This window comes from Eretmochelys imbricata, chromosome 1 (assembly GCF_965152235.1).
Source record: "Eretmochelys imbricata isolate rEreImb1 chromosome 1, rEreImb1.hap1, whole genome shotgun sequence".
Lineage (NCBI taxonomy): Eukaryota > Metazoa > Chordata > Testudines > Cheloniidae > Eretmochelys > Eretmochelys imbricata.
In genome coordinates this window covers 306,165,319-306,180,827 of record NC_135572.1, presented here as the reverse complement: position 1 = coordinate 306,180,827, position 15,509 = coordinate 306,165,319, and the positions used below count along the sequence as shown (strand labels likewise).

Sequence of the window (15,509 nt, the reverse complement as noted above, 5' to 3'; positions counted from 1 at the left end):
GCAGTCTGGTCCATAGTGTCATTTCTAAATGGCTGACTTAAACATTTAAAATGAAAGAACAAGGAATAATAAATGATAGATAGTGAATACAGATAGTGAAGAGGTAGGCTGGCACCAAACATAGCACAAATAATCTTCAAAGGGAAAGATATTTGTCTTCCAGAAGCTGGATGACAGGGGATGGATCACTTGATAATTGCCTTCTTCTGTCATTCCCTCTAAAGCATCTGGCACGGGCGGTTGTCGGAAGACAGGATACTGGGCTAGATGGACCATTGGTCTGACACAGTATGGCCATTCTTATGTTCTTATATATGTGTATTCCTTATACCTGTCTGTGCTCTTCTAATGAGCATTTTCAGGCTCTTGCACAGGATGGTGAGTAGGAGAAAAAAATTCAATAAGCACTCAGTCCTAAGTTTCTTTTAAGACTAAACAAGCTAATTCAAAGTCACTCATTTTGGCACACATAAAGAGGCATCCCAGATATTGTTAATGAGCATGTGGGGTTATCCCATTCCATCTGCTAGGCCATTTCTCTGGCAAAATTTTTGTCTTGGGCATAAATCTTCTCTGGTTCAGTGTGTCCCATGATGTCATGTTTTAGCAAACTATCTGCAACACATGAAGGTCATACACTGCATATATTTATTTCCTTTTGCGGAAAGCCTCCATCTCATAGCTCTGTGCTTGGACCAAATTTAAATTGTATAAAAACACACAACAATAAATACTAAATACAAACAAATTATCCAACCCAGACTATACAAACTGAAAAAATATTAGCCCAGAATAAATATCAATAAAATAATTGTCCCCACATCCAGCCATTCTTAATCTTCAACCCACCCTCTTATTGAAATCCCAAGAAAAACAGTGGATTTTGCATCATGCCTATGGATTAACCCACCCTGGTGAAGGTTATAGGTCTGGGAGGCAAGCTCCAGAATTAAGCACCTATCACAGAGAAAGACTTGCCACCACTCTCCTCCCTTTTAAACCAGAGGAATGTTAACTCAAGTATATCTGCTGAGCACAATTGTTGTGGTATTATATGGGGAGAAGGGCCTTTACGGTAGGCTGTGCATGAACCCGTTAGGCCTCAACAGTGGTAGGTCACACGCTAAGCTCCACCTACAATATTACCTACATTTTAACTTTCCATTCCATGGAGTCTTTCTGATTCCTATACCTGCAAAGTTGTCTGATTTGGTGATAGCCAGTTGGGTTCCTTCTTCCGCACTCTCTTTTTTAAATATCAGTCCTAATAGCTACAAAAAAAAGTAAATTAAAAATATTTTACAAATCTGAAGCAGAACTAAAAATAAGATTTGCATAGTCACAATAGTTATCATGGGGCTGTAATCATAAACATAAAAAATGAAACATTCTGCCTAGGAGCATGCATATGATATCAGCAGTCCCACATGCATAATATAAGCAGTCCCACAAGACCAAATTAGCCAGTCCCAACTGCTGTTTAGAGCTAGTTGAAATGTTTTTGACAGGACATTTTTCTGTCAAAAAATACAAAAAATAATCGCAATTGAGGTATTTCATGGGAATGTGTCGATTTTGACCAATTTTTCAATAGGAAAATGTCAAATGTTTCAATTAATTTTATATAGACTTGTGTATTATATTAAAATATTAATTTTATGTTAAATTTCTATATATTTAATACTGAGTATATATGTAACCTATATATTTAATAATGAAATCAAGAGTCAAAACAAAACACTTCAACACTGTCAAAATGAAATGTTTTAATGGTCCTGAATCAAAATTTTGTGATTCAGAACAAAATCTTTTTTTTTAAATGTCAAGCTCTCCTGCTGACAAGCTCTACGGCCAAGCTGACAAGCTCTACTGCTGCTAGATTAATTTATTGTGAAGGTCTCTAGAAGCCCTATTAGTATCTTTCAATGAGAGTCTGTGTGGACTTTCTTTGTCTGACTGGCAGAATAGTGTTCTAATGCCAGTTTAAGGGCACTGAAGCTCAAAATCTTAAGGTTCCTGCAAAGTACCTTACAGAAATCTGTGTCTATCGAAACTCCAGTAGCAGCATACTAAACAACTCTAGAAATGTACTTTACAGGAATTATGAGACATGTAGATCTACCTCATTGCCATCCAAAGAAAATGATATTTTCCAAGTTTTCATCTGAGGATTGCTTCATTGATGTGTATTTAAATTTGCACTTCTGCACTGTTCAGTGCATATAGAGTACTTTGCAGAAGCCTGAAATTACAGCTTGCTGACAGCTCTTCTCTTAGATAACAGCAGGAATGAAGTCTTAGTGTCTGTCAAACCCTTCCTTAAAAAATACAAGAACTGGGAAAATATGAAGAAGAAAGCCCTCTGTTTAGACAGAAAAAAAACAACCTCTGCCTTGTAAGAGAGCAAAGTAAAAGCACACCTAATTTTTTGTCTTGGTCCTTGAGTTTAGTCCCCTGACTGCAGTCATTTAGAGAAGTTATTTAGGCTTGGGCTCAGATATGTACCACTAAACCGCAGACTGGGATTGAAAGTGTGGATAAATCAAGCAAGTGCTTTGGTGTGTCGTAAGGAAGAAAATTCATTGACATGAGGTTTTCCCCACCTTAGCCCGAGTAACACCAGAGGGAAAAAAATATAAAATGGCTTTATGCAATGGGTTAACTTTGTCAATCTGTTGGCCATGTGCAGATCCTAGGATTTTTACTCAAAAAACATATATTCAACAAGAGCTATAACTTTACAAATACCCGTGGCTATTTATGTGGTACAATATTTTTCTTGTTATAGTACCACTATAGGGAAATTCAGTTTTTAAGGAAATTAATTTTAATGTCCCATCCTGATACTGAGGATGTTTCTGAAGAATTCTAGCAAAGTACTTCAGGAAGAACATACTGTGGCCCACTTCCCCTTGGCAAGCAACCCACTAAGAGTATTTGTGCAAGTCCTGAGGGTGCCAAGTCCTCAAAACAGCCATCCACCCCACCGTGCCATTCAGGAGATGATCTCTGGACCTGCTTCTCTGTAGCTGTATATATCTGTGCAGCAAGGGCACAACACCATTCCGATTTTGGTGGCATTTTTTGCACTCGCTCTACACAAGATGTAAATGACTGAACAAAGCAGTGGAGAATCCCACCCTACCACTCTTCTGGAGCAGAAACATCTACTTCATATGAATTTTCCTACTCTTAACTAACTTAGCTAGTTTTGTTGCAGATACTCTTTGACCCCCTTCCACCATTTGCTCAATCCTTTGCAGTTAGCACAGAAAGGGGCTGGGATGGTGGCAGAAGGGCCTACCATGCCTCTACTCAAGGTCAGGATCTAACAGGAGCAAGCAAAGTTTGAGTAGGAGTTCTGTTGGAGGAGAAAGTATGTGGTGTTTGGTTTGATTGGTTTGTTTTTCCTTGGCAGGAGTTCAGGCAGGAAGGCTATGACAGATACAGGGGAAGCAGTGGAAGTGACCCAAGGAATGGAAGAGACAGTGATGATGACTGTATGTGGAAGCTGCAGGATGTACATTATCCTGGAGCAGGTGTTGCCCCGGAATTTGACATTCCTGCTTGTACCCCAGAACTTGACAGTACTGAAGTCAGCCATTTTATATGTTAATCAGAATGGGAGGATGGGACAGAAGGTTATGGAGTTAAAGTGAATGAATAACAGCCTTGTTTTTAGGTGCTCCTGACATATTATTGTTATGGCTATAAATACTAGAAATATTTTGAGCTAATGAGTATTTTGTTGAAATTAGGAGAATTAGTAACCCCATAGAGGTGGTTGTGCTGATCCACCAGGAGCCACTAGAGGATATGTGTTTTGTTAGCGATAGCTATAAAACAATAGGTAAACGTAAATACCTCAGAGCAGCCCGATGGAGCTTTTCTTCAAGAAAGGAGTTGACATCTAAACTCCACATCAGAGTAAACTCCCTGGATGGAAGGAAGGGCCCTGGAAATCTGGCTGGTGATTACTCAAAACAATCTCAGACTGTGGGTATGTATATCTGGGATGTCCTAAACCTATTGCTTATATCTGTGTGTGCTTAAATCTAATAAACAGTAGTTTTAGATAAGAGCATGCCTACTTGTATTAATCATTTATTAGACAGAATTGCTATGTTCCTATTGATTTATTCCTGACACCACTTGGACTGAAACAGTTAAGTTACCACTGTTTTGGGTTCTGAAAACCCCAGGTAACATGGGTACCTGAAAAGAGTTTCATTTGTATGAAGTGCCGCATGATGGACCTGATGGAAGAGAAGAGGTTTGGAGATGCAAGTGGAAACGGTGGTTGAGTTTTGAAGGGGATTTGAGCAGATAATGGAAGGAAGGCAAGGGGAGGCTGAAAGAAAAAGTCAAGACTTGCAGATGCAAGCTGGACTGAAGAACTGTGAGGAAAGTGGCTAGTGGAAGCATGTGACTATGAGAACCAGGCAGAGGGAAAGACCAGCTAGTGAAGGAGAAACAGAGCTCAGGAGTAGGTTTGCTAAGTTGGAAAATGAAGAAGGGGCACAGCAGGCAATAACAGAAGGTGGAGGGAAAGGAAGAAGAGAAGAGTGGCTAGTTCTATAGGAAGAGGGGAAAAAGTTAATGGAGAGGAGGCATTCATGGACAGAATGACTGTTCTCATGGAATAAACTCCTCCTGAGTAAGGAGGAAAATAAGACTTCTGGAATGGAGGTTGGCACAATTGATTAAAAGAGCTTTAAAATAGGAACTTGGGGCAGATGGTTGGGAGATGCTCATGTAATCTCCGCACCTGATTCTAATGACAGGAGTACGGGTATTAAAGAGATGTGCTGTTCAGGGAAGACCAAAATAAATATAAAAGGGGTGGAGAGCATTGTGGTGGAGTAGCATAATGATGAGGTAGACTGTAAAGAAATTAGAAGTGATGGAATGGAACAGACAGAGTCTGTTTGGGTCAAAATCACTTTGAGGAAGGAAGCTATTAGAGGTTCCCCTGTGATAGTGCTTGAGTTATACTACAGACTGCCAGGTTTTAATTTAGATATGGATAGAGACCTCTTCAATATTTTTAATGAAATAAATACTACTGACAATTGTGTGATTATTCTGTGATGGCGTGAGAATTTAACTTCCCAGATATAGATTGGAGGAAAAGTTCCACTTATAATAGTAGGGCCTAGATTTTCCTGGATGTGTTAGCTGACAGATTTCTTCACCAAATAGTCACTGAATCAACAAGAGGTGATGCCATTTTAGATTTGGGATTGGTGAGTAATGGGGGCCTCATAGAACTAATTGTAGGGGACGACCTTGGTTCAGGTGCTCATGAGCTAATTCAGTTTAAACTAAATGGATGGATAAACAAAAATAGATCTGAAGCTAGAGTCCTTGATTTGAAAAAGGTAAACTTTAAAAAATTAAAAAAAGAAAAGGAGTACTTGTGGCACCTTTGAGACTAACCAATTTATTTGAGCATAAGCTTTCGTGAGCTACAGCTCACTTCATCGGATGCGATGAAGTGAGCTGTAGCTCACGAAAGCTTATACTCAAATAAATTGGTTAGTCTCTAAGGTACCACAAGTACTCCTTTTCTTTTTGCAAATACAGACTAACACGGCTGTTACTCTGAAACCTTTAAAAAATTAAGGAAATTAGTTAGGGAAGTGGACTAGACTGAAGAAATCAAGGAACTGAGTGTGGAGGAAGCTTGGAATTATGTAACTCAAAGTTGCAGAAACTATCTAAAGCCTGCATCCCAAGCAAGGGGAAAAGATTCATAGGGAAGAGTTGCAGACCAAGCTGGATAAGCAAGCATCTCAAATGGGTGATTAAGAGAAAGCAGAAAGCCTACAAGGAATGGAAGATGGGAGGGATCAGCAAGGAAAGCTACTTCTTGGAAGTCAGAAAGTGTAAGGAAAAAGTGAGAACTGCCAAAGGCCAAGCAGAGTTGGACCTTGCAAAGGGAATTAAAACCAGTAGTAAAAGATTCTATAGCTATATAAATAAAAAAAGAAAACAAGGAAACAAGAAGTGAGACTGCCATATGAAGCAGAGATTAAAGATAATCTAGGTATGGCCCAACTCCTAAACAAATACTTTGCCTCAGTTTTTAATGAGGCTAATGAAGAGTTTAAGCACAGTGCCACAGTGGCTAATAAGGATAACAAGGATATGGAAATAGAAATTATCACATCCAACATGAAAGTCAAACTCAAACAGCTTAATGGGACTAAATCGTGGGGCCTGGATAATCTCTGTCCAGGAATATTAAAGAAACTGGCACATGAAATTGCAAGCCCAATAGCAAGGATTTTTAATGAGTCTGTAAACTTAGGGATCATAATCTATGACTGGAGAATTGCTAATATAATACCTATTTTTAAGAAAGGGAATAAAAGTGACCCAGGAAAGTACAGGCCTGTTAGTTTGACTTCAATTGTATGCAAGGTCTTGGAACAAATTTTGAAAGAGAAAGTAGTTAAGAACATAGAGATAAACAGTAACTAGGATAAAATGCAACGTGGTTTTACAAAAGGTAGATCGTGCCAGACCAAACTATCTCCTTCTTTGAGAAGATAACTGATTTTTTAGACAAAGGAAATGCAGTAGCTCTAATCTACCTGGATTTCAGTAAGGCATTTGATACAGTTCCACGTGGGAAATTATTAATCCACATCTTCTCCTATTTAACAAATATGAGAATTGTAAAGAGGATAAGAAAATGGTTAAAGGGAAGATCTCAATGGGTCGTACTGAAAGGTGAACGGTCAGGCTGGAGGGAGATTACTAGTGGAGTTCCTCCAGGATTGGTTATGGGACCAGTCTTGTTTAACATTTTTATTAATGACCATTGCACAAAAAGTGGGAGTGTGCTAATAAAATTTGCAGATGACACAAAGTTGGGAGGTATTGCCAATACAGAGGAGGACCAAAATATCATACAGGAAGATCTGGATGACCTTGAAAACCGGAGTAATAGAAATGGGATTAAATGTAATAGTGCAAAGTGCAAGGTCATGTATTTATGGACTAACAACAATATTTTTTCTATAAGCTGGAGATTTATTAGTTGGAAGGTATGAGGAGGAAGATCTGGGTCTATTGGTTGATCACAGGATGACTATGAGCCACCAATGTGAAGTGGCTGTGAAAAAGGCTAATGCGATCCTAAAATGCATCAAATGAGGTATTTCTGGTAGAGACAGGGAAGTGTTAGTATCATTATACAAGGCACTTGTGACACCTCATCTGGAATACAGAGTGAAATTCTGGTCTCCCGTGTCTAAGAAAGGTTAATTCAAATTGGAACAGGTTCAGAGAAGGGCTACTAGCATTTTCAGAGGAGTGGAAAATCTACCTTATGAGAGGAGACTCAAAGAGCTTGGCTTGTTTAGCCTCACCAAAAGAAGGCTGAGGGAAGATATGATTGCTTTCTATAAATACATCAGAGGGAAAAATACCAGGAAGGGCGAGGAGTTATTTAAAGTTCTGTCAGTGTTAACACAGAACAAATGGATATAAACTGGCCATCAACAAGTTTAGGGGTGAAATTAGGTGAATGTTTCTAACTATCAGAGGAGTGAAGTTCTGGGACAGCCTTCCAAAGAGAGCAGTAGGGGCAAAAAACCTAACTGGCTTCAAGACTGAACTCAATAAGTTTATGGAGGGGATGTTATCATAAGACTGCCTACAATGGCATGTAGCTGATCTGCGACTGCTAGCAGCAAATATCTCCAATGACCGGAGATGGGACACTAGATGAGGAGGGCTCTGAGTTACTACTGTGATGGGGCAAGGCCAGATGGCTATAGAAAAGTAGTGGGAGATAGATATATTAGCTCCAGGCTAAACAAATCCCTGGTACCAGGTTAAGTGAAATGGCAGCTGCTCCCGGTCAATTAAGACACCTGGGGCCAGTTAAGAACTTTCCAGAAGGCAGGGAGAATGCTAGGTTGATTGGGACACCTGAAGCCAATCAGGGGCTGGCTGAAACTAGTTAAAAGCCTCCCAGTCAGTCATGTCAGGAGCTGTGGGAGGAAGTTGCGCTGTTGGAGAGGCTGAGTAGTACACAACATATTAGGCACAAGGAAGGAGGCCCTGAGGTAAGGGTGAAGTGGAGCTTGAGGAAGCGAGGGCTGCTGTGGGGGCAGTAGCCCAGGGAATTCTACATGTCATGTTTCTAAAAGGTCAGCTACCATAGCTGATACTATTAGGGTCCCTGGGCTGGAGCCCAGAGGAGAGGGTGGGCCCGGGCTCCCCCCCGCACCTTTGCCCCCTGATTAATCACTGAAACTGGGAGACAACAGAGACTGTGCAAGGAAGAATAACTTCTCCTCACCTCCCTCGCTGGCTTATGATGAAAATAGCTCAGTAGACTGTGACCCTTATCTCTAGAGAAAGAAGGGTTATGTGGAGAGTCACAGTGAGCCTCTGAGGCTAGCAAAATCCGCCAGGAAACGCAGGACCCACAGAGGCAAGGACAGAGCTTTGTCACACTACAGAGAATTCTTTCCCAGGTGTCTAGCTGCTGAGTCTTACCCACATGCTCAGGACTTAACTGATCACTATATTTGAGGTCAGGAAGGAATTTTCCTCAGGTCAGATTAGCAGAGACCCTGGGGGGGGGGGGGGTTCGCCTTCCTCTGCAGGAAGGGGTAAGGGTCACTTGCAATTTTAAACTAGTGTAATTGGTGGATTCTCCATAACCTGAAGTCTTTAAATCATGATTTGATGACTTCAGTAACACAGTCAGAGGTTATGAATCTATTACAGGAGTAGGTGAGCAAGGTGCAATGTGCAGGAGGTTGACTAGGTGATCATGATGGTCCCTTCTGGCCATAAAGTCTATGAGTCTATCCCTTTCTGTCTGGATCTGAGGTTTGTATTTAAGTAATTGTTTGGGGTCTGGATTTGTGGTTATATTTAATAATCAGGAATAATGTTGTGGTGTTCCTAAAAATTCTTGGTGTTTCATACAAGTTTTTGCCTAGAATATTGTATATGAAATGCCCATCATGAGTTTGATTCTTCATTTTATATCCAAGTGTAATTAATTACTTATAACAGAAATATATATTCCTGCCATTTCATCTGTTTATTTCATTTGTTACATTCATGCTTTTTATGCTGCTTTTATGCGTGCTTGTACCTGAGAGTTTTTGCTCTTTACCTAGCTTTGCTGGATCCATATTGCAGTTCTTCTTCCAGCCACCAGGTGGCAGCTTTGCATAAGATTTCCAGTTCAGTAGTAATTGGGGCTTTAAACAGCCTCTAACCAAATCTACTTTGTGGAACTGGTAGAATCACTTTTTGCCATGCAACTTTTCATAAACATAAAAGGATAAATATTCCATTAGTAACATTACAATTGTTATATGGACCGCAATTTCCTGTAGCTTAAGGAGCTACATAGATCTTTCAAATAATAGAGCTATTAATGTATGGTGAGAATGCAAATCAAAATGCTGAAACCTAATAGCATCCTTCAGTTGCTGATATAATGCTACTATTGTTGTCATAAACACATAATGACATGATAAAATGTATGTAAATAGCTGAATAAATCTTTTGTCTTGAGCTGGAAGCTTTGGTAGTGCCATCAGTTGCTGAAGACAGAACTAATTTGCATTTCATTAGCTCTACAGCTCGTTTTTCAGAAGAAAACTTGTCACCGTTGTTTTCATCTCACATGACGAATTATGACATTGCTCTCTAAAATGAAACAATATGTATTTAAATGTTAGTGCATGTTCTTTTCAAATAGTTTCTACATTAACAGTTCACTTTCAGGGTTCTCCTAAACTGAACATTGTTCAACTTTGTGTTTGTTTGCCTAGTTATTTGATTGTGTAGTTCAACACTACCATATTCTTTCAATATCCTAAAGAAATAACTATGGAAATTTAGCGCTTCAAGCTCTCTCAGTGCCTCTGATGATTCAACATTTAGTTTCTGAATTGTTTTTTACCATGTATATTTAAAGACTGAAGAGTTTACTGTTGTTAGACTTAAAAAATTAATATCCACTATCTAGAGAAATATTAAAATATTTTTATTAGCAAAAGTATTCTTAAATAGCTACCCATGCTGAAAATAAAGGGATATATTCTCCCTGTGATATGCTTATGGAATATACATTCATATTAATATAGAATATACAAAGCAAAGGACAGCTCTACCTCATATAACTGAGCAGTATCAACTCAAAAAGTTCACTTACCAGAGCTCTCCTCCTACATAGAGCAGAAAACGGGCCCCATAATCTCATTTGGTGCAGTAAGAATTTGATACATCCTCAAAGAAAGTCCACATTTAGACTGTGTTCTCTATTTTTGACCTCTGAGGATTGGAGCACCTCTCGGAACATGTCCTCTTTGCTCCACCTTGATTGCTTCCTTATCTGGTGGAGGCACTTCTCCAGTGTGCAGAGGGTTCCCCTGAAGGCCACATCTCCACAAGCACAAGAAACAGAAGCATGATTGTTAGTTCACACACAGCATCGAATCATTACAGTACAATACACCTCTTTTAACATCACTTTCTCACTGTCCCGTGGCAAGCACGCATTTCGGCAAACACCTTGAACATGGTGAGTTCGGCCTGGGTGCGTTCAAGATGGGGCAAAGGTGTAGGTATTTTTTTAGGGAGATCAGCTAGGGACAATATTGTAAATTCTGCTACCATTTTCCACAGGAGGGGTTATCAAAGTTAATATCTCACCCCTAAGGGTAAGCAAGGATGCAAAGGTGCGTATCCTGCATGTGTACAGTTTCAGACCCGGGCCCTATGCTGCTTGCCTCTGTGCTGCTTTGGTCCCTACACAGGTGATTGATGCAGGAAAGTTTCCTATAATGGGGGAAGGAACAAAGCAGCTCTGCCAAGGAACCTTCGGCAGAGGATGGGCGAGTACCTCCAGGAAGGTTTCCTAGAGATCTCTCTGGAGGATTCCCATCAAATCTCGGTGTGCATTAACACACTGTTATGCCACACGGCTTAGCTGCACTGGGGAATGTGGAGCACATGCAAACACAGCTAGTCTTGTACATTTCTATCCATTCACCCACTTCTAGAATATACAAAGCAAAGGACAGCTCTACCTCATATAACTCAGCAGTATCAACTCAAAAAGATCACTTACCAGAGCTCTCCTCCTACATCATGCGCACCATAGACGGACTGCTGTGACTGACTAGACCCCTTCAGAATGGAAAAGAGGTCCTGAGTTGCCGCGTCACCGGACAACCCTGCCATGTGCTTCACATCATCCTCCAACTCAACCTCCTCATCTACGACTTTTGTCCTCGGGTTTGAGTCCACTCTGTATCTACAGGGCTCTTAGACGTGGACGTGGGGTAACCACTAAGGATGGCGTCCAGCTCCTTATAGAAACAGGAGGTTTTCGGTGGAGCCAGAGCAACTGTTTGTCTTGCCTTCTGGTACGCCTGCCTCAGCTCCTTTATCTTCGCATGGCACTGCTGCATGTCCCATTCGTAGCCCTTATTCATCAAGCCACAAGAAGTCCGACTTAGGTATTGACGTTCCTACAGCTAGAGCAGAGCTGGGACTGCACAGCCTCCTCTCCCCACAGACCCAGCAGATCCAATAACTCATGTATGTTCCAAGCAGGAGAGTGTTTGATGTGTGGAGCTGCCATGGTCAGCTGGGAAAATGCGATGTGAGCTCTCCATGCCGAGCAAACAGGAAGTGGAATTTCAAAAATTCCTGGGCCTTTAAAGGGAACAGGGCAGAGGCCTGTGTACCTGGCTGCAGGGCAGCGGAGCTCGAACTGCTGACCAGAGTGGTCAGGATGGGCATTGTGGGACACGTCCTGGAGGCCATTTACAGTGACATAACCAAGCACGGGGTCTATGCTGACACTTTGTCAATGTAACTTTGCACAAAAAGCTCTACGCCTCTCGTGGAGGTGACTTTATTTTGTCAGCAAAGCAGGAGAGTTTTGTCAGAAGGAGGAGCATGGCAGTGTGTACACCTCCACTGTTTTATCGACTAAACCTGACTTTTGTGGACAACATTGGGAATGTTTAGACAAGGCCTTAGATGATAGAGGATCTGATATTTTTCTCACCTGTTTTTCTTTAATAAAACCTAAACTAGAGTGCTACAGATAAATTCATAAACTTGTAGAGATGATCTGGCAGATCAGTTTCATTCAGAAGAATTAAAATGTGGAATATATGTTTGGATTTAAATGAGCTAAAGAGTTCTGAGCCATTTTTAAGGGAGAGAGGACTGAAAGACATAATGACATAGGAAGTGGAGTTTGAGATAAACTTAGAAAATTGGATTGTTGGGGGTATATCATCTTTTTACTGCCCTGCACATATCTAACATTACCACTGGGATTTCCAAAAGAGACTAAGGGTCTCAGCTCCCATTCACCCTTTGTAAATTCCAGCCACTATCTGTAAGTTGTATTTCATTATGAGATCCATAGCTCCTTTTAGACCAAAATTTACTCTGTCCCTCAACATCTTGGTGATTTCTTAACTGTTACTGAAATTTATTTAAGTAAGAAATGCTGAATCTAGAAACTGAAGCTATTGAAAATTACAGGCATAATTTAATAAAGAAACAAATCCCACATAAATTTAAACTTCCTTTTCTGCTGTAGATATTTTTGCGATCTTCATTGTGTCTTTTTATACCTTGTCTGTCAGCTGTCCCATCTGGCTGAGAATGTCCTTCAGTCTACAGAGTCATCACAAGTATGTACAGCCCCAGGGGCCATGGCTGTTGCTGTATTGTTTTTTTAAGTCAACTCTGGCCTCCTGCCATTAGGGGTTGCTTTGATTAGTGGAAGTCTAGCTGGTGACTGCCCCCCTCTCTCTGCCTCAGTTACTCCTTTGTGATTCCTCTGGCTCTGAATGCGGAGCAGAGGTGAAGCAGGTAGTGGAGGGGAGGGGAGCACTTAGCAAACACCTCCTACCTGCTTAGCAAAGTAGGTGAGTGTGAGAGGGACTGGTGGTGTACGTCTGCCTTCCCCTGGGACCTTGGGGCCAAGAGGAGAGTGAATGCGTTAGGGAAAGTATATAGAGTACCTAGTGAGAGAGACATCAGATATGTATATCCCCTGGAGTTATGGACCACATGGGCAGGAAGGATGGTCCAGCGGCTAGTGTAGGACATGGGATACCATATCTGGGTTCAATTCCCTGCTCTGCCATGTACTTCCTCTGTGACCTTGGGCAAGTCACTTACCCTCTCTGTGCCTCAGTTCCACATCTGTAAAGTGGGGATAGTAATGCTTCCCTACCTCAGATGTGTTTTGAGGATAAATATGATCAAGATTGTGAAGCACTTTAAGATCTACTGGTGAAAAGTATGTATAAGAAATATTATTTATTAAAGAGGTCAGATGGATTTGCCACCTGCCTACTGAAGACAGCAGAAGAGGCTAGCACACTCTGGGGCCTCCTGTCAAGAAGACAACTTGAGGACATGGGAATTCTGTTTGGGATATAGGTTGTGTGGGAACTAGAACAGAGGCTCAGGGTGTTGCATGGGGTCTCCGTTACTTTAGGTAAGGTCTCAACATTTGCGTACTTAGCTGAATGCTGAACGTTGGAGGTTCTCCCACCACTATTTGTAGTGTTACTGTATCCAAAAGGTGGGTTTATCATGGTGGTTTTGAGCCCAAGAAAATTATTATTTGTATTAAAAATCTAAAATTCACCAGATGCACATACCACACCTTGGCTGCTGGTGATTTAGCATCCACCAGGCCACCTGTTAATTTGGAGAATTGCCCTGAGTTGGGCAGGGAAATCAATTATTGGCTACTGGTTGCATGCTTTGAAGGGCAGTCCCCTACATTTGAGTTTTGGCAACTTGCAAGCTGTGTAATGGTTTGTGACCGCTTCCTGTGATAGCTCAGTGTCCCATGGAGTCTCACATTTGCCTATAAAGTATTTCAGTATGGAGGTTGCTAAATTGGATTCATCAGAGGTGTATAAAGAATTGGCGGCTACTTGGTTTAAAATTTTTGAAGAAGAAATGTATCCTTGTAAGTGGTCTCATCAGAGGAACATATGGTTGTCATTTGTAATGGTTTCTTCTGAGATAGTCTGCCAATAGCCGCTTTGGGACCTCCGTTGTCTTTTTTTTTTTTTTTTAACTTAAACACATAAGAAGTGGAAGCTTCAAAAGAGGCATTGTATTCCCATCCTCAGAAGGAAAGATTCAAAGATGGCAGCCACTAATTGGACTAAATAGAGGTGTTATTAATAGTGTTTTTAAAACTTTTTTCGTGTTTAATAATGCTTATTGAATATTATAAGCCCGTGTTGAACTCAGGTTGCAGGACTTTTCCGTTCATGTGGAAAAGTTATATTGTAGTGTGCAGTATTTGTGTGTGAGTGTTTTTTAGCCCTTCTTTCCTCAGGCAGCATGTCTGGTCCTTGTGGCAAATATAGCCTTCATCCAATATAGTGGCTCTAATCTCAGTCTCTTCAGGGGTAGGGCCACCTTAAAGGACATAAAGTTCCTGATTTGATCCATCTTGTCTCCTGAAAAGCTAGCAAATCATTCTGTCAATCCTCTCTTAACATCTGACAGCTAATTACCTTGCCAGAAATTGCAGTTTATTCCTCCTCCATATATCAGCCTCTATGCACCTTAGCTTATGCAAAAGGTTTTATAGAATTTTATTTTTAACAGATTTCTTTAACTAACTCCATCCACCCCCATATCTCAAATGCACAAGCATAGATCTTCTATGCTAGAATTGGAAGTGAAATTTTGCTAAGGAATTCCCCTGCCTGCTAGAGAATTCCAGCCAATGTTTTTCAGACGTGGTGTATTTGATCATCTTTCACGTTAATTATCTTTACTTTGCCGTTTTCTCAAAAACATTTTTTCATGCAAATATTAATTAGTTCACCCAAGCCCTCTCCACAATCTGAAAGCACATGAAGTTTCTCAGTCTTCTAGGGCCATATATGGAATACTTAGTGGATATGCAATGCTATCCCCTTCTTCTGTATCTGTCCTCTGTGTTTCCTTTATTATTTCTCCTGCCAAGTCTTCTTCGAGGTGGACAAAGGTAGAATGTGTGCTCCTGAGAGCTATATGTGAAAATCCCACCTGAGTCCTACTGCGCGCTACATATATGTAATGTAAGGGCTGTACTACACTAGGAGGAAAGAGGTAACATGCAACAAGAAAAAAATGCCTAATGGTCTATGTGAAATTAGTTGGTGGTTTAAGTTCACAAGTTTCTAGTAAATAAATATCCACATCACAAAAAACTACTCTAGCCATTGCCACTTGTCTCCTGGCAAGCTCAGCTGACAGGTCAAGAACTAAATGAACTGGTCCCTTTAGAAGGAAGTCACATTGGCAGAGTAGTATGAGGAAGCCTGCATTGCTGTTGGTTGTGATGTACCTGTTTCATAAAATAATGATAATACCTAACGCTTATATGATACTTTTCATCCATAATTCTCAAAGCAGGAGACAGGAGACATAATACCTCCTTTACAGAGGAGGTATTAGGCCGTTTATACAGACTG

At 40.7% G+C, this 15,509-nt stretch overlaps 1 protein-coding gene across 1 annotated transcript in view; it reads left to right on the top strand.

The window, feature by feature from the left end:
- The window catches only part of CNTN1 (contactin 1), a 200,243-nt gene that overhangs the window by 84,737 nt on the left and 99,997 nt on the right, over window positions 1–15,509 (top strand).